Source organism: Podarcis vaucheri (assembly GCF_965113315.1).
Source record: "Podarcis vaucheri genome assembly, chromosome: Z".
Taxonomy (NCBI): Eukaryota; Metazoa; Chordata; class Lepidosauria; order Squamata; family Lacertidae; genus Podarcis; species Podarcis vaucheri.
The window spans coordinates 23776165-23797573 of record NC_138758.1 but is presented as its reverse complement, the minus strand read 5'-3'; the positions used below and the strand labels follow the sequence as shown (position 1 = coordinate 23797573).

Below are 21409 nucleotides of genomic sequence, written 5' to 3'. Positions count from 1 at the left end.
CCCCGGCATCCTGCATATGGCTCCGTGCACAAATCCAACGTCTGAACATACAATACATCAGTTTTGATACCAGCATCTGAATCAAAATCAGTTTGCCGGAGCCCAGTTTCTGCACAAACCCACTCAGCAATTCTTGCAGGCCCAATATTCTCACAACTTCCAATCTTCCTTCAATTTCACCACCTAAAGCTCCACTGTATTCACACACACACACACCGCTCCCCCCCCCCAAATCTCCTATATCTTTATCCAAGACTCCTACATCCAAGTCACAACACACCTGTGTCGTGTGGCCCTTTAAACATCCAATACTCCAAAGACCATCAGAATCGCCAACCACCAACTTCAGTCTCCCGATTTCCTCAGAATCCATTCTTTCTCCGCCCACCCCGCAAACCCCTTCGCAGCAAACTCCCCGTTTCCGCACACCGGTGACAGTCCCACCCACCACACTTCCACCTGGGAGAACCTGGGAAGGTGAAAGTGGGTTTGGGGGTTGTTGGCAAAGTGGTTTAAGATGACTGGAGTGGGCATGGGTGCGTGACCATTTCCCTTTTTTAAAGATAGTGGTGGTCCTCTTAGAACGGGGTGGGTTGCAAACTGAAAGCTGGACTAAGGATTGCAAGAGATGACCTGCAGGGACTGGAGTGTGTGTGTGTGTGTGTGTGTGTGCAATGCAAAGGTGTGTGATGCAAAGGTTTGCAACGGGATTAAAAATTTGGGAGGCTGCAAGCGGAGATGACCTTCCGAGGAGAAAAGCAGCCTCTTTGGAGGAAGGAGGGCGGGAGAATGCATATATGTATTTTACTTGTTTCTGTTACATCGGCAGTCACGGAAGACTAAGGATCCGTGCCGGGGAGATCAGCTGGGAATGAGGCGCTGGCAGTGTCGGTGGTGCTGGGGTTGAGGGGATGAGGACTTCCTCGCGTGTGAAGCGGAGAATGTGCCCCCCGACCCACACCAACCCCTTCCTCGCCTCCCAGCAGCCCCTCAAACTCAAGGGGGCACCCCGGCTTCCAACCCTCCCGACCCCTCCGCAAGCCCCACCCTGGCGGCCCGGCAGATCCTTGGAGCCCCGGCCAAGAGGAGCGGGGAAGACCCGGCCACTTACCGGCGCAGGCAGGAGCCGCTGGCAGGGAGGCGGGCGGCGGGCACCGGGGAAGCCTCAGCCGCCTCCTCAGGCTCGGCGCTGCGGGGCGTCGCAGCAGCAGCAGCAACAGACTCAGTCAGACGGCTGCGCCATGATGGAATGCAGACTCCCGCACATGCGCACTGCCGCCGCCGCCGCTGCCGAGGAACCGAAGAGGGGACACGCGCGTCGAACCAGAGTGGGAATCGGTGCGATCGGGCTCACCAACCACACTGCGGTCTCGAGTGCCCTCGTCTCCGAGGTTAAGAAGCAGCCTCGGGCGGGGGGGGGGAGGGGGGCCCAGGGAGGGCGTGCTCTCCGGATCCACGTGACGGGTGTTTTGGTTCTGTTTATCTTTTGTTTGCCTTGTACACGTTATCGTCGCATTACGTTTTCCGGATCCCTTGTGCATTGCTCTCGAGACACCGGGAATGTAAACCCATGCTTGTGAAGTAGGCAAGGTCAGAGCGGTGGGGAGCCGCTCACCCCCCACTCCCCTTCCTTAACCCCCTGCGGCCAGCATTCTCTTAGGGCTGCATACCAGTGGTAAACGAGGCCAGAAGTAAAACTCGCCGGAGCAGCAAATGCAAATGTTAGCCTCGTGCAGCGTTTAATGGTTTGCTGCAATTAAATGCCACTTTTCCCGTGGTTCTCCTTTCTTCTTCAATACCCCCACAACAACCCTTTGAGGTGGGCAGGGCCAGCCCCAAGACATTAAGGCATCCGAGTTGGACCCCAAAATGGACCTCCCTCCCTCCTTGCTAGGGAATAAGGGATCAGGGAAGGTCTACATCAGAAACAAGGGTGGGGGGGGTGACATCAGGCTCTGCCGTCCCTGTGGACCCTGCCGCCTGAGGCAGTCTCCTCACCTCATGGGCTCTGGAGGTGGGTTAGGCAGAGAGGCAAATGACTGACCAAGGGTCACCCAGTGATCTTAACTGCTGAGTGTGGAATCAAACCCATGTCTCCCAGATCCTAGTTCCACACTCTAACCACTAAGAAACACTGCTACACCAGTAGGCTTAGTATCTCCCCTCGCTATCCCCACCAACGCAAGGACATATTGCAGAGAGGCAAAGACATTCAGGGTGCAAAGCAGAGTTAATCAGAGGTGTTACCTGGGAAGGACTCAGAAGGTGGTATGGAGATGCCTCCAGCTTCTTGGCCTGTGGCTCCCCACATGTGAAGGAAGTAAAATCACATTCAGACTAGTACTGATACTAGAATTGAACATATTGCATTTCAGAGGTAGGAGGAGGGAAAAGGACTTTTACTGAGGCAAAGTGAGTATAAAGCACCAGGTTTAAAGCTGACACTACAATTTCCATATATTCAAGGAAGCAGGTGGTAATGTATTTTACAGAAGATTTGTGTTAACATATAAAATAAAATCCCACCAGACTGCCTGAAATTTACCAGATTTTACACATTCATTAATAACTAGATTTCCATGTTAGTTTCTCTAGTATTGCTGAATCCCATACATTTTGTAACTAGGGCGCTAGTGTGACAGCGGTCAACGTCTTCCAATGCTGTGTAATTATGCAACAATTTACAAGAATTTAATGAAACATTGGGAAGAACTTTCTGACAGTAAGAACTGTTAGTGCAATGGACTGCCTCAGAAGGTGGTGGACTCTCCTTCATTAGAGAGTTTTAAGCAGAGGTTGGACGGACAGCTTTCAGAGATTCTTTAATTGTGATACTTGCACAGCAGGGGGTTGGACTGCGGGGTCTCTGCCAACTATGATTCTTTTAATGAGTTCCTTGGATTTTAGTTTAATGTTATCACCCTCAAACAGAGAAAGCAGTGCAAGTTGCGAGGCAATCTGCATAGATTCTTTAATGATGGTGGATAGTATTCTTATTTTTATTTATACCCCGCCTATCTGGCTGGGTTGCCCCAGCCATTCTCTTTCTGATGCCTCTTTCACTATATCAGACCAAAATCTTTGGACTGGTTGGCACTCACAGCACAGATGGAAATCAGGATCAAGAAACCAATATCTACTCCAGCAAATCAGTCACCTTGAATGTAATGAGGGAAATTTGCATGGGAGTTTGGTACCATCTGTGATTCAGCTTTAGGGACATTTTCTGTATCTTCACTGATAAACTTTGAGTTGGTTTGTTCATGGTCTATCATTGATTTCTGCATTGAACTTCATTTCCCTATTTAATGCTCATGAGGTTCCCAAACTATTCAGCAAGACCCTGTTTAATGCAACCACAAGGCCAATTCCTGTTGGTCACTAACAAGTCTTAACATTTTCCATATGGATGAGGGCCCAGGTATATTGGGTTTGAATATAAGGGAATTTCAGAAGATGGACAATTTGGATGAGATTAAGCCATCAGCCCTGTATTTTTCCAAAACAGAAGAGTGTTTGAATTACTGTAACAATTTTAGAGTAGAACTAAATAAAGGAATTAACATGTGCTACTTGGACTGTAAAGGTAAAAAGGGAAAGGACTCCTGGATGGTTATGTCCAGTCAAAGGCAACTGTGGGGTTGCGGTGCTCATCTTTGCTTTCAGGCCAAGGGAGCCAGCGTTTGTCCACTGACAGCTTTCTGGATCACGTGGCCAGCATGACTAAACCGCTTCTGCTGCAATGGAACATCGTTACAGAAGCCAGAGTGCACAGAAACGCCGTTTACTTTCCTGCCACAGTGGTACCTATTTATCTACTTGCACTGGCGTGCTTTCAAACTGCTAGGTTCGCAAGAGCTGGGACAGAGCAACAGGAGCTTACTCTGTTGCGGGGATTCAAACCGCCAATCTTTCAATCAGCAAGCCCAAGAGGCTCAGTGGTTTAGACCACAGTGCCACCCGCGTCCCTCTTGGACTGTAATAACCTGCCAGGGGATCATTGAATTCATGAAGGGTACCTTTGAGCTTATTCTGAGAGACCAATGCATTCTCATTGGTAATAAGGAATGAGATGGAACAACAAATATGTCTTGTTATAATTTTGAATAAAAAAACAAAAATCCTAACCAAGGTGTTTCATTTTTGCATCATGGGCTTTGTAGTTTTAAAAGTGCATAAAAGCTTTCTTATTAAATATGCATATGGTCAACCTGTGTTGCATGGCTGCCATCTTACAAACCCTTTCTTGAGCATAAGCCTGGTTTGTTCTCAAGGCAGCTAATGGGGAAAGCTAAGAAGCTTTAGAGTCTGATGCAGGATACAAATGAGTCTGAGTGTGGTATAGAGATTAAGGAGCCTAAACTACAAATAAGAACCTCTGCAGTTAAAAATTTGCGACTGCTGAGAACTTTAGGCAAACCACACTCTCTCACTGTCAGTTCTATACTTCATCCGCAATATGGGGAATACGAACACTGCCCATCTTTTATTTTGTTTAGGAGACGCCTTTCACATACGTTTTACAGTGGTACCTCAGGTTAAGTACTTAATTCATTCTGGAGGTCCGTTCTTAACCTGAAACTGTTCTTAACCTGAAGCACCACTTTAGCTAATGGGGCCTCCTGCTGCTGCCACACCGCCGGAGCATAATTTCTGTTCTCATCCTGAAGCAAAGTTCTTAACCCGAGGTAATATTTCTGGGTTAGCGGAGTCTGTAACCTGAAGCGTATGTAACCTGAGGTACCACTGTAATTTGATTTACAACCCCACAATAAAAACAGGTAAAAATAGGTTTTTAAAATTTATTTTTAAAACAACAACTTTTAATAGCAATACAAATAAACGTCTAGGGCAGAGACCTAAGATACTTTATTATTTCCCCCAGCTGAATGAGACCCTTACAAGATAAAACAAAATTTAAAAAAATGCTTCCAGTAGCACCTTAGAGACCAACTACGTTAGTTATTGGTATGAGCTTTCGTGTGCACGCACACTTCTTCAGATACATTTCAGAAGTGTGCATGCACACGAAAGCTCATACCAATAACTAACATAGTTGGTCTCTAAGGTGCCACTGGAAGGATTTTTTTTATTTTGTTTCAACTATGGCAGACCAACACGGCTACCTACCTGTAACCTTACAAGATAGTTGTAAGAACTGCAACTAGATAATGCACATAGAATGCTCTGAACATCTGAAACCACCATACAAATATTACGTTTTAATGTGTGCATGTAATAAAGTAAAATGTGATTTATTTATTTTTAAATGAACTCATAAGGACTTATTTTGCATGGGTGATTGGGTTGTAGGTATGCCTCAATGCCCACAATTTACAGCAAATAAAGTACCAGTAGGAAAGATGTGGGGAACCTCTGGCCCTCCAGATGTTGTGGAACTACAACTCCTATCAGCTCTGGCCATTGGCCATGCTTGCTGGGGCTGATGGGAGTTGCAGTTCAGCAGCACCTCTAGGCACAAATGTTCCCTGCATTTGCAGTACAAAAAGATACATCATGACACTCCATTAGACCTCCCTTGTTGCACCCTGGCTTCACACAAACAAGCAAGTCCACACCCAGTTCATCCAGTAGACAGGGACCAATTCAGTGTACCATGTGAGCACAGATGGCTCTACTCTACAGGCCAACTCTTCAGCACTACAACTCAAGAAACAGTCATTATGCAAGAAGCGGCAGACAGTCCCAAGACTGAGTGAGTGCTCCACAATTTCCTGCAATGACGGTACCTTCACTTACTCCATATAGTCCAAGAAGAAGAATGGCACTGGAGTTAGGAAGCTATGTGCCCTACTTTATTCCTCTATTTGAAGTGCTATCAGATGATAGTCCTCTGTTTGAAAGCATTCTCTTGGTCAGCCTTTGCCCACCTAGTGTAAGGTTACCAGATTTTTTTTCAATGAATCCGGGGACACTTTTCAACTTCAATAGGAATTTATCAGAGGACTGATTTGTAAATCCAGGGACGTCTGGTAACCTTAACTGAGTGCCCTCCAGATATATTGGACCACAGTCAAAATCCTGCTTAAAGATAAAGAACTATCGGAAAGGAGACCTTGAAACTGACCACTAACAATGAGCACCAAGATAGCAGACTGAGCAGGCAAGGAGGATTCCTGGTTATTGTCTGCCCCACTGCGGTGCATTGTTTTCATATTGAAAGCATAGTAATTATTTCTGTACATACATTGATACAAGCAATTTTCATGCAAATCTATGCCAACTTTTGCTCTCCTTTTTGGCGAAGTGTTTCCTCTTTTCTGGCAATATTCTGAGTGGGACTTGGGCTTCTTCCCCCCCCCCCCAAGTCTTTTCTGGCGTCAGCACTGCCCCATTTTCACAAATAGTACAGACTCCAGGCAATTGGAAATACACATTTCAGACTGAGCTTAAATGAACTTAAATGAACCCCAAATTGATATTACCCCCACGGTGGAAAAATAAATCAAGACACCTTACAAGTACAGTGGTACCTCGGGTTAAGTACTTAATTCGTTCCAGAGGTCCATTCTTAACCTGAAACTGTTCTTAACCTGAAGCACTGCTTTAGCTAATGGGGCCTCCTGCTGCCGTGCCGCCAGAGGCCGATTTCTGTTCTCATCCTGAAGCAAAGTTCTTAACCTGAAGCACTATTTCTGCCTTAGCGGAGTCTGTAACCTGAAGCGTATGTAACCCGAGGTACCACTGTACATGTATTTTCCCACCACCACAAGGTTAATGACTGTGTTGAGAAATATTGCCTCTGGAAAATAGTTCAGGGAGTAAGGCTTAAATCCCAGCACTACTGCAGGTGAAGGACTCCTGCAGATGACCTGTTTATTTGGCACTAGCAACCTTATACCTGATGTTCAGGATTCTAAGAAAGCTTCAATCCATCTTTATTCGAAAGGAAATCAGGTTGAGTGGGGTTATCTTGAGTTTTCTGCAGTATGTTGTCAGCAACATGCAATGACACACAGCTCTACTCCTCCTTTACATCTGCAGGTAAGAGCTAATAAACTGAAGCCTAATCCAGATAAAACTGCAGGCACTGTTAATGTGTGGCTCTCTAGACAGGATGGATGGAAGTTTGAGTGCTCATGATAGGATTACACTCCTGAAAGAGTAGGTACACAACTGAGGGATCCATTGCTGTCGCTTGAGGCTCAGGTGGCCTTGGTGGCCTTGAGTGCCTTCCATCAGCTTGGGCTGGTGGACAAGCTGTGCTGCTTTCTGGACAGGGGTAGCCTAATTTCTGTCATCTATGCTCTGGTAACCTCTAGGTTAGATTACGGCAACCTGTTATACATGGGACTGCCTCTGAAGAAGGTTCAGAGACGTCAGCTGGTGCCAGATTCAGCAGCCAGGTTGCACACCAAGGCATGATGGTTTGAGAATATGATGCCAATCTTAGTCCAGAGTGTTAGTTTTGACCCCTAAAGCCTTAAATGGCTCAGGATTGCAATACTTCAAACCCCGCCTCTCCCCATATGAACTGACCTGTAACCTACGATAATCATCTGAGGCCCGTTCTTCATGTGCCCCCCTCCATGAGAGGTCCAGAGAGTGGCAGCACAAGAACGGGCCTTTTCTGCGGTGGCTCCCCACTTGTTGAATGCTCTCCCCAGGGAGACTTGCCTGGCGCCTTAGGCAACTGATAAAAACAGTCCTCTTTTCCCAGGCCTTTGACTAATTAAAAAAATCTATGGCCTTTTAAATGGGGGGTGGATATTGTTTTTGTTATTATGCTATGCATTTTTGTGTTTTTATATTGTAAACCGTCCTCCGATGAAGAGCAGTATAGAAATTAAATGGATAAATAAATAACAAAAAATACTTTCCAAAATATAATAGATTCACCCTGAGTTGTTTACACAACGCATACAAGGAAGTTAGACTCTCTTCGGTCTCTATTGAGCATTTGCTCTGATTTTATTTGCAGGGAAACTACAGCAATTAAGCAGCAATCCTGCATTCATCATGGTTTGCTTTTGTGGTGGTTCTATGTCTTTCTGTTAATCATACGTTCATCCTACACTTTTCAGTGCATTTTCCCATCACTTTCCAAATTGCAAAAAGGTAGTTTTTGTTGTATACATGAGGGCAACAGAGTGCTTTTAATCCATTTTAATTGCACATGTGCTTGAATCTCACCTGAAATATATTGACAGTCTGGAAGCAACTCAAGATTGGACCACAAATCTCTTAAAGGTAAGAGGTAATGGCCAGGTGATCCAGTCATGCATGCCACATATGCATTTTTTTGTAATTTTTAAAAATTGAAATTGTTGTTAATGTCAAGTTTTAAATTGTTGTAATCCTCACTGAAATCTTAGAGTGTAGGGCAGATTAATAATAATAATAATAATAATAGCAGCAACAACAACATATTTTAGCCCAAAGTGTTTGAGCTTTTATCTTTGCCCTCTTTAGGTGATGTTGGATTTACTTCAACACAGACTGGCTTTTACAAAATAACTGCTTTGTTTATTTGTGACTGGATATTTTTAGGACCTGTGGATGAAATGGACTTGGATGAATTGTTGCTTTATATATCCTCCTAAGACTAGAGCATGCAATTGCTTCCTTACTGCATGGAATTATCTGAGTTATAAATAAAAAATGACTTTATGTTACTTTCAGGTAAGCGGAAGACATGGAGGAAGGCTATGTGTACTGCTTCTAGCTCTTTTAGCTGCAGCAAATTGTTTACTACCATATAAAATTTAATTTATGCAATTTTTATCCCACCCTTTCTCCAAGATACTAAGATATCTTGAGAATATAACTTGTTCAGATATTTTTGCTAGGTGCTTAGAAGACTTGGGGTACAGGCCGTGTGGCATGATTTTGCATAAAATTTGCACACGCAGGTATATATGTATAAGTGCCATTTTTAGGCCTCTAAGCAAATTAAAATGGTGTGTGGCCAGGATCTCATCAGCACTGTGCTTTGTGACAGGCCCAGCTTTGTACAGCTACCCTGTAGCAAAGGCACTATGTTCCTTGAAGACTGATTGACAGATGTTTAACACACACTTAAAGCACATGGTTTGCCCCAGAGAATCCTGGGAAATGTAGTTTGCTGAGAATTGTAGTTCTGTGTGTAGCTTACCCTGTGTTCTGCCTCTGCAGTTGGCGGTAGCAATGCTTCTGAATACTAGCTGCTGGAAACCACAGGAAGGGAGAGGGCTCTTAGGTTTCCCAAATGCATCTGGTTGGCCACTGTGAAAACAGGATGCTGAACTAGATGAACCATTGGCCTGATCCAGGATACTGTTCTTATTTTCCTAAGCTCCCAGAATTATTTGAAGAAAGCCATGTGCTTTAAATGTATGGTGTGAATGTGACCAATGTCTACTTAAAACTATTTTATTTAAGCAAGCCTACCCAAACAGATAACTTAGTTACCTATATGCATTTTAACTTTTACTGACCCTATCTATCATCTATCTATCTATCATCTATCTATCTATCTATCTATCTATCTATCTATCATCTATCTATCAGCTATCTATCATCTGTTTTCTAATAGTTTTGCAGGTTTTAGTTGCGTTTTACCTATAATTTTATTGCACAAAGACCTTGATTTCAGGGCTCTTAGCACCCCTGCTCAGTCCACCTGCTTTTATTCTTTCTTTATAATTGGAGGGTTATATTGAGTGTCAGTGTCTTAAATATTTTAAAGAGAGGCCAGAAAGGAGAAAGTTCACATCACCTAATGAAGACATACTTCGCATACAGAATGTGTTTGTTGACCAGGAACAAAAAGCTGCTTAATCATTTCACCTCAGAGAGAATTCCTGGAATCTTCAGTATTCTGTATCAGAAATCTCATAACTCCTAATGTGTTGGGGATGCGGATCTGTCTTAAAAAAACAAAAGCTCACTTTCTGGGGAATAAAATGTTTGGATTACAGTCCTTTATTTCACTGAGAAAGTATTCTTTGTGCCATAGGAGTTACTAGGGAACACTGAATTCTTTTTTCTGATGTTCAGTGTATTTGAACATAGGAAGCGGCCTTCTCTTTCAACGTACCATTGGTCCATTTAGCTCAATATTAGCTGCACTGATTGGCAGTGGCTCTCCAGGGTTTCAGGCAGGTCTATTTCCCCAATCCTACCTAGAGCCAGGATTTGACCTTGGGAGCTTCTGCTTGTAAACAGCTTTCTCGCACTAAGCCATGGCTCTTCCTATTATTATTATTATTATTATTATTATTATTATTATTATTATTATTATTGAAAAGTTCAGCTAAAACTGCCAGCAGCAATAAATAAACACTATCATGTAAAATACCCCCACCCAAAAAACCCAGCTACCTTGTGGAAATGCTAATTGAACTACCTATGTTGCAGCATCCCACATTAAAAGGAAAAAAAGCATAATATCTGCCAAAAGCTTTCTAGAAGAGTCTGATTTTGTCCTGGTGCTTAAAGCAGTATTATAAAAACGATGCTGTATTCCTCATTGGTCCGGTCTACACATTACGCTGAGCCAAGCCATGGCTTAGTGCAAACACAAGAGCTTGTGAGCTCCTGGAAAGGATATTGTGGCCACTTCCTTCTTCCTCATTCATTTTGCTGGTTCAGCAGGGCATGTCACCCTAACCAAGGCTTGCAGTTTAGCTCTCTCCAGACCAGCCATACGTTATATCCAAGATTCCCTCCCCTGTCTTCATAGTGGAGTTGTCCCAGCCCCATCATCATTTTGTAGCCCTTTTCTGAATCCTTTTCCAGCTCTACAATTTCCGTTTGAGGTGTGGACACCAGAACTGTGCATGGTATTCACATTGTATTACAAATGGAATACACTAGCAGTTCCATTCTCAGTCCCTGACCTAATGATCCATAACATGGAATTCCCATATTTCACAGCTGCTGCACATTGGGTTGACATCTTCATCGATCTGTCCGCCATGACCTCAGGGTCTCTTTCCTTGTCAATCACATGAGTTCAGACCCCTTGAGAGGTTTTGCCCCAATGTGCACCACTTTAAAGTTGTTTGCATTGAATTGCATTTGCTGTTTCAAAGTGCATCCATCCAGTTTGGAGAGATCCTTTTAGAGCTTTGGGTAATTTTTTGTTTGTTTGTTTGTTTTTTACCACTGCAAATAATTGGTGTCATTGGCAAACATGGCCACATTACTGCTCACTTCTACACCAGATCATGTATGAACAGTTTTAAAAGCTCCCCATCCTGATCCAGTTCCTTGGTGGAACCCACATCTTGCTTGCCTCCATTGGGAGAACTGTCCGTTTATTCCTACTTCCTCTTCTTTAACAAGTTACTGAACAATGAGACGACCTCACCTCTTATCCCATGATTGCTAATCTTACTCAGGAAACTTTGGTGAAGTAGTTTATCAAACACTTTTTGAAAGTTTTTGATGCAATGTCTACTGAGTCACCCCTATCCACATGCTTATTATTAACCCCCCAAACCTCTAAAAGGTTAATTAGCTAGGATGTACCCTTGCAGAAGCCATAGGAGTTGTTCTTCAGCAAGACTTGCTCTTCCATATGCTTTGTCATTTTATCTTCGGGTATGCTTTCTACCAGTTTCCCCAGAACAGATATTAATCTAACCAGTTTGCCATTTCAAGGATACCCACTCCCTTTTTAAAAAAATGATGTTGCATTGGACACTTTCCAGCCCTCAAAAGCAGGGACTGACCTTAGGGACAAGTTACATATTTTTGTTCAAAGATCAACTATTTCACACTTGAGTTCCTTAAGAACTCTCAATGAATGCTATCTGGACCTGGAGGTCTGTTAGTTTTTAATTTGTCAATAAGGCCCAGAACTTCAACTTTTGTCATCACTGTTTGTCTCTCTTCCTAAAAGGTTTCAAAATCATTGAAAAGTGGGTGGAGCAATCAATGCAAATTTTACCTTTGTTCTGTAGGCTAGTTTGCACACATGCACACAAACACACACCCCAATTTAGGCAGCCGAGAGGCATTAATAGTTCAAGCCTCACTGCAGTCAGGCAAAAGCACTTAATGGTGCAAAGCAGGACCCTTCAAGGGGGCTGGCAGGAGGAGGGCTATGACCTGGGGAAAGTGTCAAGATCTGAGGATCCATACCTCTTATTTAACCCACCATCACTTTACATTAAGAAAGCATGCTGACTGAAGGTTCATCTTCTCAATGCTGCTGGAGTTGTCAACTACCAAAGAACTCCCCTCACCATGTGCTCTCTTGTGGCTTTTATATAATCTGCCATGGCTGTACAAGATCCCCATGTGAGCAGTGCCTAATAAAGCTTTCAAGGAAATGTTAGAGAAGCATTAAAGCTAAGCAGCATATAAATGACATGAACTCATAAATTTATGAGTATTATAATTGAACAGTGTGGGATTCAGCATCTGGAAGATGGGGAAATAAATCATGCAATTTGTTTTATTGCTCCTGAATACGGTATATCTTGGTACCATTGAACAGTCTTTGGGTGTATGAACCGCAAATCTCTCTTCAGCTATGCAAGTACAAAACAAAATGGTTTATCTTAGAACCTAGAGTTCAAATAGTTTTCATTTTGAAAAGATTGTGACTGGTGGTGCAGCCAGAGAGATTACTTCAAGATGAAAGGGATCTGAGGGCAGCAGCCCAGTAGCGGTTTTAGGGGATGAGTTTGGGTGTTTGGTGCTACATCTCTGACGCAATTTCTTTTCATTATCACCTACTCCAGTAGATGTTAATGAAGCTGACCCTGAAACATGCTATCTGAAACACGGCCCCTTCAACACTACTGAGTTATGAGGAGGAAGATCTGCTTATGGCAACTGAACCGTACAAGGCTGCACCATAGGGCTGTGACTTGAAACTGGGCATTTTTTGCTGTCACCATTTGAATGCCCTTCTTTCTGTCATATTTGAAGCATCATCTATTAGTTACTTCAAACTTACATTTTGGCCCAGACTTTCCCTGATCTATAAGATTGGACTCTGTTTTATGCCCTTGAATCCTTTGAATCTTTGCTTATTTGCTTTTAAATGCTTTTATATGTTTTACACCGCTGTTTTATTGGTTTGAAATTGCATTCTTGTTTTAATTACATCTATCCATCAATAAAGCTTTGATATTTATAAAATATTGGGTGGTTTATAAATGCTTAAAAATACTATAAGGTTTTGCTGAACAGACAAGTGGTGTAAAATCACTATGAAATGTAAAAAAAAGCAAAATAAATATTTTTCTGTCAAAGGCTTCCATTCCTAGCCATGCCTTTGCTGAAGCCTAAGGAAACCAGATAGTGAAATGAATTGCAGGTTGTTTTGAAAAAAAAATCCATTTCACAAAAAAAGACAACCCTCCAAAAGGCTAATTCTAAGGCTTAGCTTTCTCATGTGATGACGTGTTTATGGAGCCCTGGGCTCTTCCTGTGAGCAAGAAAAGGCTCGCCCTGGTCATTTTTGCACCCTGTTCACAGCCCATAAAAGGTGGATAATACACAGGGCAACAATTTTTTTACTTTTTGAATGTTGTCTAGATTTCTACAACTGATTTAGGGTATTTTTGCACTGCTGAATGAGGAAATGGCATCCGTTTCTCCCCATCAGGTCAGGTTTACTGTAAACTGAATGGTGGGCATTGATAAAGGTAAGTACATGTAAATTGCATGTTGCTTCACCATTTTTCAAACTTCAGGGCTTGAACTTCCATTTCTTGGAACTCCTGGAATGCTCAGCGGCAGGGAGGTCTCTCTTCAGAGTCCAACAGTAGTCAGCCATCATGACTGCATCCCAGCGACCCTGATACCTGGTCTCCATCTCTTTCATGTCCTGATGGAATCTCTCCCCCTGCTCGTCACTCATTGAACCCAGGTTCTCAGGAAACCAGCCCATATGTGAAAATAGGTAGTGCATCTTGACTCATGTTGCAGCCCAGGTTTCTGAAAGAAGTCAGCATGTGGTTGACAAGTTCTGCATAGTTTTTGGCTTTATTATTGCCAAGAAAGTTCTTCACTACCAGAACAAATGCCTTCCATGCTTCCAGTTCCACTTCATTCATTGAGTTTCCGAACTCTGGATCTCTGATGAACTGACGGATCTAAGGACCGTCAAAGATGCCAGCTTTCAACTTCTCCATGGTCAATCCTGGAAAAGCCTGGCACAAGTAAGTGAAGCAGTCACCATCCTTGTCCAGAGCCTTGGTGAACTGCTTGATTAAGCCGAGCTTGATGTGCAGCGGTGGGAAGAGTATTCTGTCTCTGTCCACCAGAGGGTTGTTGATGACGTTCCTTTCTTTGCAAGGCACCAATTCCTCCCGCACAGGCCAGTCCTTCTTCGTGTAATGCTGAGCATGGTCCGTACTATCCCACATGCACAGAAAACATGGGTACTTGGTGAAGCTAAATTGTTGTCCCAACAAAAAGTTCACCATCTTCAGGTCAACACAAATAAACCACTTATGCTGATCATAACCAATTTTCTCCAGCACATACTTCACCGCTTCATAGTTCTCCTTCAGTGTACTCGAGTGAGCCAGGGGTATAGAGGCAAACTGGTTGCTGTTGTGTAGCAGAACACATTTCAGTGATCGCTTGCTGCTGTCAATGAACAGTCTCCAATCTTTTGGTTCGTACTGTGGCACTCCAAGCTTGAGCAGAAGCTGCGCAATATCTGCACAGTACACCAAGTCCTTCTCTTCTGAGAAAAAACGGAGGTACTATTGATGCCTGTTGTGGAAGAAGCTGATGCAAGCACTGTCAGAGAGGAGGTTTTTTTCCTTCACTCTGGATGCCAACAGTTCGGCAGAGTCCTTTGACAAGCTGAGGTCACAAACTAGATCATTCAACTCCTTTTGGGAAAATGGATGTGGAGCATCATCTTCAAGAACCACTTCTTCTTCTTCTTCATGTCCTTCAACACTGGAGGCATCTTTGTCACTAATGTCAGGAAGTTCTCCGAAGATAGGCACTGGAATTTCATCACAATGAGCTACAGGATGATGTGCTGATTGAAGATCAGGATACTTCGTGGGGCGGCTGCCCCATTAACTTAGTTTTAATCCCCCAACTTTATGCTTTGCCGCACCAATTTATGGAAGATTTCGAGGTTTTATGACTTCAAACTGATCCCTTTTCGACATAATCACCCAGACCTGAATCATCGGACCTGAATACTTCTTGTCATTAAAATAATCATTTCCAATCAAAACAATTATTTGACATGGCATTTTACCCCCACCAACTTCTTCTAAAATGCTCCACACAAGCGTACATGTGAACAAAAATGTAAAAAACCAACATGTGGCCATAGCTCAAAAACGTGACCTGATTGAGCAAAACCAATGTGATTTTTAGATTCAGCGCATCAGATTCATCCTAAATCAACTGAAAAAATGCAGACAACAAATTTGTTGTTGACCAGTGAATTGTAGGATTATGTACTGTTCCAACTTAAAGTTTCCGAAGCTCTTTCAAGAAAGCCTGGCAGCCTACTGGATCCTGTATGAACATAAGAATAGCTTCGTTGGGTCAGAGAAAGTGTCCATCCAGGCCAGTGTTCAACTGCAATAGTGTTAAACCAGATGCTCAGTCTGTCATCAGAAGCAAGGTGGACCGAGATGTTTTGACCCCTGAGGCAAAATGCCCCATTGCCTCCCCTGATCCAGCCCCTGGGTGCATGATGTGCAGGGGCCATGAGCCACTGCAAGGGCTTCTCATCAAGGAAAGGCCCTTGCAAAGCCCTGCCAAATTGCCTCCTAATTCCTCACAACAGTCAGGAATGCTTACATTCTGGTACTGGCCAGAGTCTCAATGCGCCTGTGTCATCCCACCTCCTCTTCCCATAACCCACACCATCATAGCACTGACATCCTCATGTCTCAGGAAGGCCACTGTAGTATTGTTGCACCTGAGCACAATGGCTGTGCGGTTACAGAGGTGGCAGCAGAACAAGCCTCCAAGGAGAACACCACTGCTGTCATTACCACTGTGGTGGTGATGGTCAGAGGCAATGTGTTCCTTGGAGGCCTGATCTGCCACCTCTGTGGATCATGCTGCCCAAAGTGGGTTCCCTCACCCTGATTCATGGGTGGGCCAGCCTTCATTTAAGGTAAGCATTGCCAGGGACCTTTCAAGGCCTGTGCCACAGTAGGGGCTCCTACTGATCACCATGGAACTGTGTCCCTGCATGTCTTGTTTCTCACTGCTGTTATGGCCTCCTTCAGAGAACTTCCTGAATAGGCATTCATCTGTGGTGTGCAGTGAACTTTCTCATAGGGAAACAGTTATGGCCAGAGGCAAGGGTGATTGAGGGGCGTGTGTGATATCACATGCACAAGCATCACGCCTCTCCCCCTAAGCCAGGCAGAAGCTTCCAAGACTTTGCGAAGGAGATTCCAGGGCTCTGACAGGATGCCTTCTTCTCAAAGCTGGGTAGCCTTTGGGAAGGTGGTGAGAGGGCCTCTCTCCCTAAGCCGGGGAGAGGCTTCTGGGTTTGGGGAAGGAGATGCCAAGGGAACATTTAGGGGACTAGCCTAGTCCTCCTAGTCCATTGACCGTGCACTACTGGCATTCATCCTGATTTGCTTGTGGGTAATTCCATGAAAATTCCATTGTTAACATGTTCTATATCATCTTCATGTACAGTTATCATTTTAAAGATAACTTCCCAAAGTTTAATTATCCGACAAACTGAAATGCCAATCAATTTTCATGAGGACATTTATTTATTTTTTAATGGCAATCTGAAGTGGGAATGTGGAAAACTGAATTTCTTCCAACTGGAAAAAATGAGAAGCTGAGAGAAACCAGATTTGCCCCTCCCTTTCTGGGCTTAATTGAAGCATATGCATCCAAGAAGGCCGCAGTGATTATTTTTAAAATGAACAAAAGGGCCGTCACAAATACCTTTCCCACCTTGGGGGAGGGGGGAGGTAATTGCAACAAAAATCCTGTATCTCAGCCGTCTCAACCATGAGTATTTCACTGAAATTTTCTCTTCGCTTTGATGCAGTTTCAAAGGTACTATCCCCCACCACCTCAGTAACTGATGGGGAATGGTCAGGGAGGGAGATGTCTGATAATTTTTTTGGCATGTCAGTAATTGCAATGTCTAGTTCTCTGTATGTGGATATGGGTAGAACTGTCTTGAAGTCTTTTTACTGTGCTCTGCTTTTTCCTTTTGGATTCCAGATATGGGGGGAAACAAAAGAAAACCATACTTTCAGCCCTTGCCTATTAGCTTCCAGAGCTAGTTCATATTAGTCTGTCTGCTCCCCATGTCATCTCAGGACCTTTTGTCACTTAAGGTAAAGCAGGAATGCCATATCACTACTGCTCCAATTCATGATTGTAATCAAGGTAAGAGACTCAAGATTATATCCAAAGCTAGTCCTAATTACAACAGATCTACTGAAGGTAATGAATGTAACTAAGGTCCCATCTTCAGTATACATTTAAAGCGGTATGCCATCTCAGCTGCCCAGGACCTCCATACATATTGCCCAGGCTTGCACCATGGGAGGTCACATTGGTGCTGCTAATTGGTGCTGCGACTTCATCCCCAGAGACACACGCCATTGTCTCTTCAGACAGACGGATGCCAACAACAACGATACCACTTTAAATGGTCATGGCTTTCCCCCATGAATTCTGGGAGCTGTAGTTTATTAACAGTGCTGAAATTTGTTTGGGGACCCTGTTAAAATCCCTGGCTTAAGACATTATCCACTTTCCATATGCTGTATTGACCCCTGGCTGCTTCCCATCAACTTCAAAGCCAGCAAATAATTGTGTCCCACCCTACTTTCTTCTTCTTCTTCTTCTTCTTCTTCTTCTTCTTCTTCTTCTTCTTCTTTTTCGGCGATCACTCATAGCTGAGTAATGTTGTCTTCCATAAACACGGTTTTAACAATGAGTCCATAAGTGACTGTGGAGGCCAGTTCTGGATCCACATGTCCTTCCACAGTGGGGACATTGGTTTCCAGGTGGGAGTTGATCACGGTGTGGATTTGCTAAGCATGCCTTCCTCTTAGCATGTTTCTCCCTTGCGTTCTGAGTTCAAGTGTTTTCAAAGTCCATGACCCCTTTGGTAAAGGCTGTTCTCCAATTAGAGCACTCACAGGAAAGTGTTTCCCAATTGTTAGTGTTTATACTACATTTTTAAAGATCTGCCTTGAGACAGTCTTTAACTGTCTCTTCTGTTGACCACCAGCATTATGCTTCCCATTTTAAAGTTTGGAATAGAGTAGTTGCTTTGGAAGACGATAATCAGGCATCTGCACAACATGTCCAGTCCAACAAAGTTCATGTTGAAGTATCATTGCTTCAACACTGGTGATCTTTGCTTCTTCTAGTACACTGGTATTAGTTTGCCTGTCTTCCCAAGTGATGTGTAAAATTTTTCAGAGACACTGTTGATGGAATCGTTCGAGAAGTTGGAGATGACGTTTATAAGTTGTCCATGTTTTACAAGCATACAGTAAGGTTGGTGGTACAATAGCTTTGTAAACAAGCATTTTGGTTACCCTGTGAATGTCCCGGTCCTGAAACACTCTGCACTTCAATTGGGAGAAAGCCACACTCGTAGAGCTTAGGTGATGCTGGATTTCAGCATCCATGTCGGCCCTTGTGGAAAGATAACTACCCAAGTAGGAGAAATGATCAACATTTTCCAATGTTACACCATTGAGTTGGATTTGTAGCACTGCAGAGGGGTAATTTTGTACTTGTTGTTGCAGCACTTTGGTTTTTGGGATGCTGAGCTATAGACCAAGCTTTTTGTAAACTTCTGAGAAGACATTTAGGATGGTTTGGAGGTCCTCCTCTGAGCGTGCACACACTATGTTGTCATCAGCATACTGAAGCTCTATGACGGAAGTTACGGTAACCTTACTCTTTGCTTTCAGCCTGCTCAGATTGAAGAGCTTTCCATCTGTTCGATATATGATTTCTACTGCTGTGGGGAGTTTCCCTTTGACAAAGTATAGGATCATGGCAATGAAAATAATGAATAGAGTTGAGGCAATAACACAACCCTGTTTAACACCTGATCCCACTGTGAATGGTTCACTTTGAGAGCCATTGTTATCTGCGATTGTTGCTGTCATATTATCATGGAGAAGCCGAATGATGTCCACAAATTTATCTGGGCAGCCAATTTTCAGAAGGACAGTCCACAGGGCATTACAATTTACAGCATCGAAATCCTTAGTCAGGTCAATAAACGCCATATACAGGGGTTGGTTTGGTTCTCTGCATTTTTCTTGAAGCTGTTGAGCAGTGAAAATCATGTCCACTGTCCCCCAGAAGGCCGAAAACCATTTTGGGATTCAGGAAGGGTCACCTCGGATATTGTTAAGAAATAGTTTGCTAAGGTCCTTGCAAGAATTTTGCTGGCTGCAGCTAATAGAGAGATGCCTTAATAGTTTCTGCAATCAGTTCTGTCACCTTTTTTAAAAGAGAGTGATAATTTTAGCATTCCTAAAGTCTGCTGGGATCTCTACTGTCTCCCAGATTTTTTTGATGAGCTTGTGAAATTGTTGTGTAAGTTCAATTTCATATATACTGGGGAAAGCACATAATTGCCCTATGAATGTGCAATAAATGCCAGATCGAGCACTAAATGGTGGCTTGCAGGGCAATCCTGTTCACATTTACACAGAAATAGATCCCATGAACTTCAATGGCACTTATGGGGGGGGGAGGCAAATAAAAGAGTGAGTGTGGGGGAAATGATTTGCATGGTTTGGAGAAAGTGGATTGAGAAAAGTGGAGAGGTAGAACCTGGGGTCACCCAATTAAACTGAGTATTGGAAGGTTCAAGATAGGCATAAGGAAGGACTTTTTTACATAGGACATAGTTAAAACAATAGAATTTGCACCCACAATATGTCACGATGACTGGCAACTTTGATGGTTTTGAAAGCTAAATAGAAAAATAATAAAGAAGAATTTCAATGGCTGCAGGCAATGTTGGCTATATTTTACTTCCAGTGTTTGGAGCAGCATGTCTCTGAATACCTGTTGCTGGAAACCACAGAAGGGGATTCCTTTTCTACTCATGGCCTGTAAGTGGGCTTCCCATAGGCATCTGGTTACCCATTGTGAGAGAAGGGTACTGGAATAGATGGGCTTCTGGCTTGATCCAGCAGGGCTATTCACACATTTTTACTCCCAACCCAACTGCTTACTAATCTCACAGTGCAATCTTTTGCACTCAGAAGTAAGTTGCACAAAGTACAAATGAAACTTACTCCCAGGTAAATGTGCATAAATGATTGTAGCTTCAGTGTTGGTCTTCTTCACGTGTTGATGTATTCAGTACATGCTCTGAGACATAAATTCTAGAAACAGACTTGAAGAATCCTGAAGAATGACCACTCACAAATTTGGGAGCTTGCACTAATTTTTTTTAACAATACCTTAAAAATTAGTGAAAGCTGCCCAATAACAATAGGAAGAAAGAAGATCCCTGCAAAGACCCATCTAAACAACAACAACAACAACAACAACAACAACAACAACAACAACAACAACAACTTATTAATAATATTTAATAATATTTTCATATACCCTGCCCATCTGGCTGGGTTGCCCCAGCCACTCTGGGCGGCCTGTCATCTAGTCATGACAATGCAAGAAGTGCCCTTCTAGTCTAGCATCTTGTTTCCACAGTGGCCAGCGAGATGCTTGTGGGAAGTCTGCAAGCAGGACCTAAATGCACCTGCACTCTCCCCACTTGTGATTCTAAGAGACTAGCTTTCAGAGGCACATTGCCTCTGACAATGGAGATGGGATGTAGCCATCTTGGCCAGTAACCACTGGGGGCTTATCCTCCACAAATACTTATTTTGAAGCCATCCAAGTTGATAGCCATCACCACTTCCTCTGGGAGTGAATCCCATAGTTTAAGTATGTGCTGTATGAAGAAACGTGTTCTGAATCTTCCAACATTCATGAACCAGCTGCAGGCAGTGGCAAACCAAATGTCTCTAGAAGCTAACAAGCAGGGCATAAAGGTTCAGTGGCCTGATGCTGTGTGGTTTTGTAAGCTACTTTGAGCTTCTCTACAATATATACATCTTATGAAACAAACAAACAAACAAACAAACAAACAAACAAACAAACAAACAGAAATAGGCAAGCGAAGGGCTGGGTGCTTCTCCACCACTGTGTCCTAGAACAAAGAGAGGATTGACAAGGAATGAGCAGAGGAAGCTTCCACTCAGGTGTGGTCTCTGACCCCTTGTGTGTAGCCGGTCGGGGCAGGGTGGGGAGCGAAGGTACATAAACCAGTGGAGGGGGAGTGCGACTGTTGCTGCAACTGTTCCATGGAGCTCAGACCTTGGAAAATCTGCCTAGAGGATGCTAAACTAGCGTGCATGCTATTTGAGCCATAAAAAAATACTGTGCTAATTTTGATCGTGAAGAGATAACTATCTCTGTAATCTTT

General features: G+C 43.5%; 1 protein-coding gene across 3 annotated transcripts in view; it reads right to left on the bottom strand.

Moving 5' to 3' along the window:
• FNDC3A (fibronectin type III domain containing 3A) overlaps positions 1-1276 on the bottom strand; it is a 66179-nt gene extending 64903 nt beyond the window's left edge. For all 3 annotated transcript variants that reach the window (XM_082208514.1, XM_082208516.1, XM_082208515.1), the window contains exon 1: positions 1112-1276. The gene's annotated coding sequence lies outside the window, so the exon portion shown is untranslated. The remainder of the gene's footprint in view (positions 1-1111) is intronic.
• Between the last annotated feature and the right edge of the window lie 20133 nt (positions 1277-21409).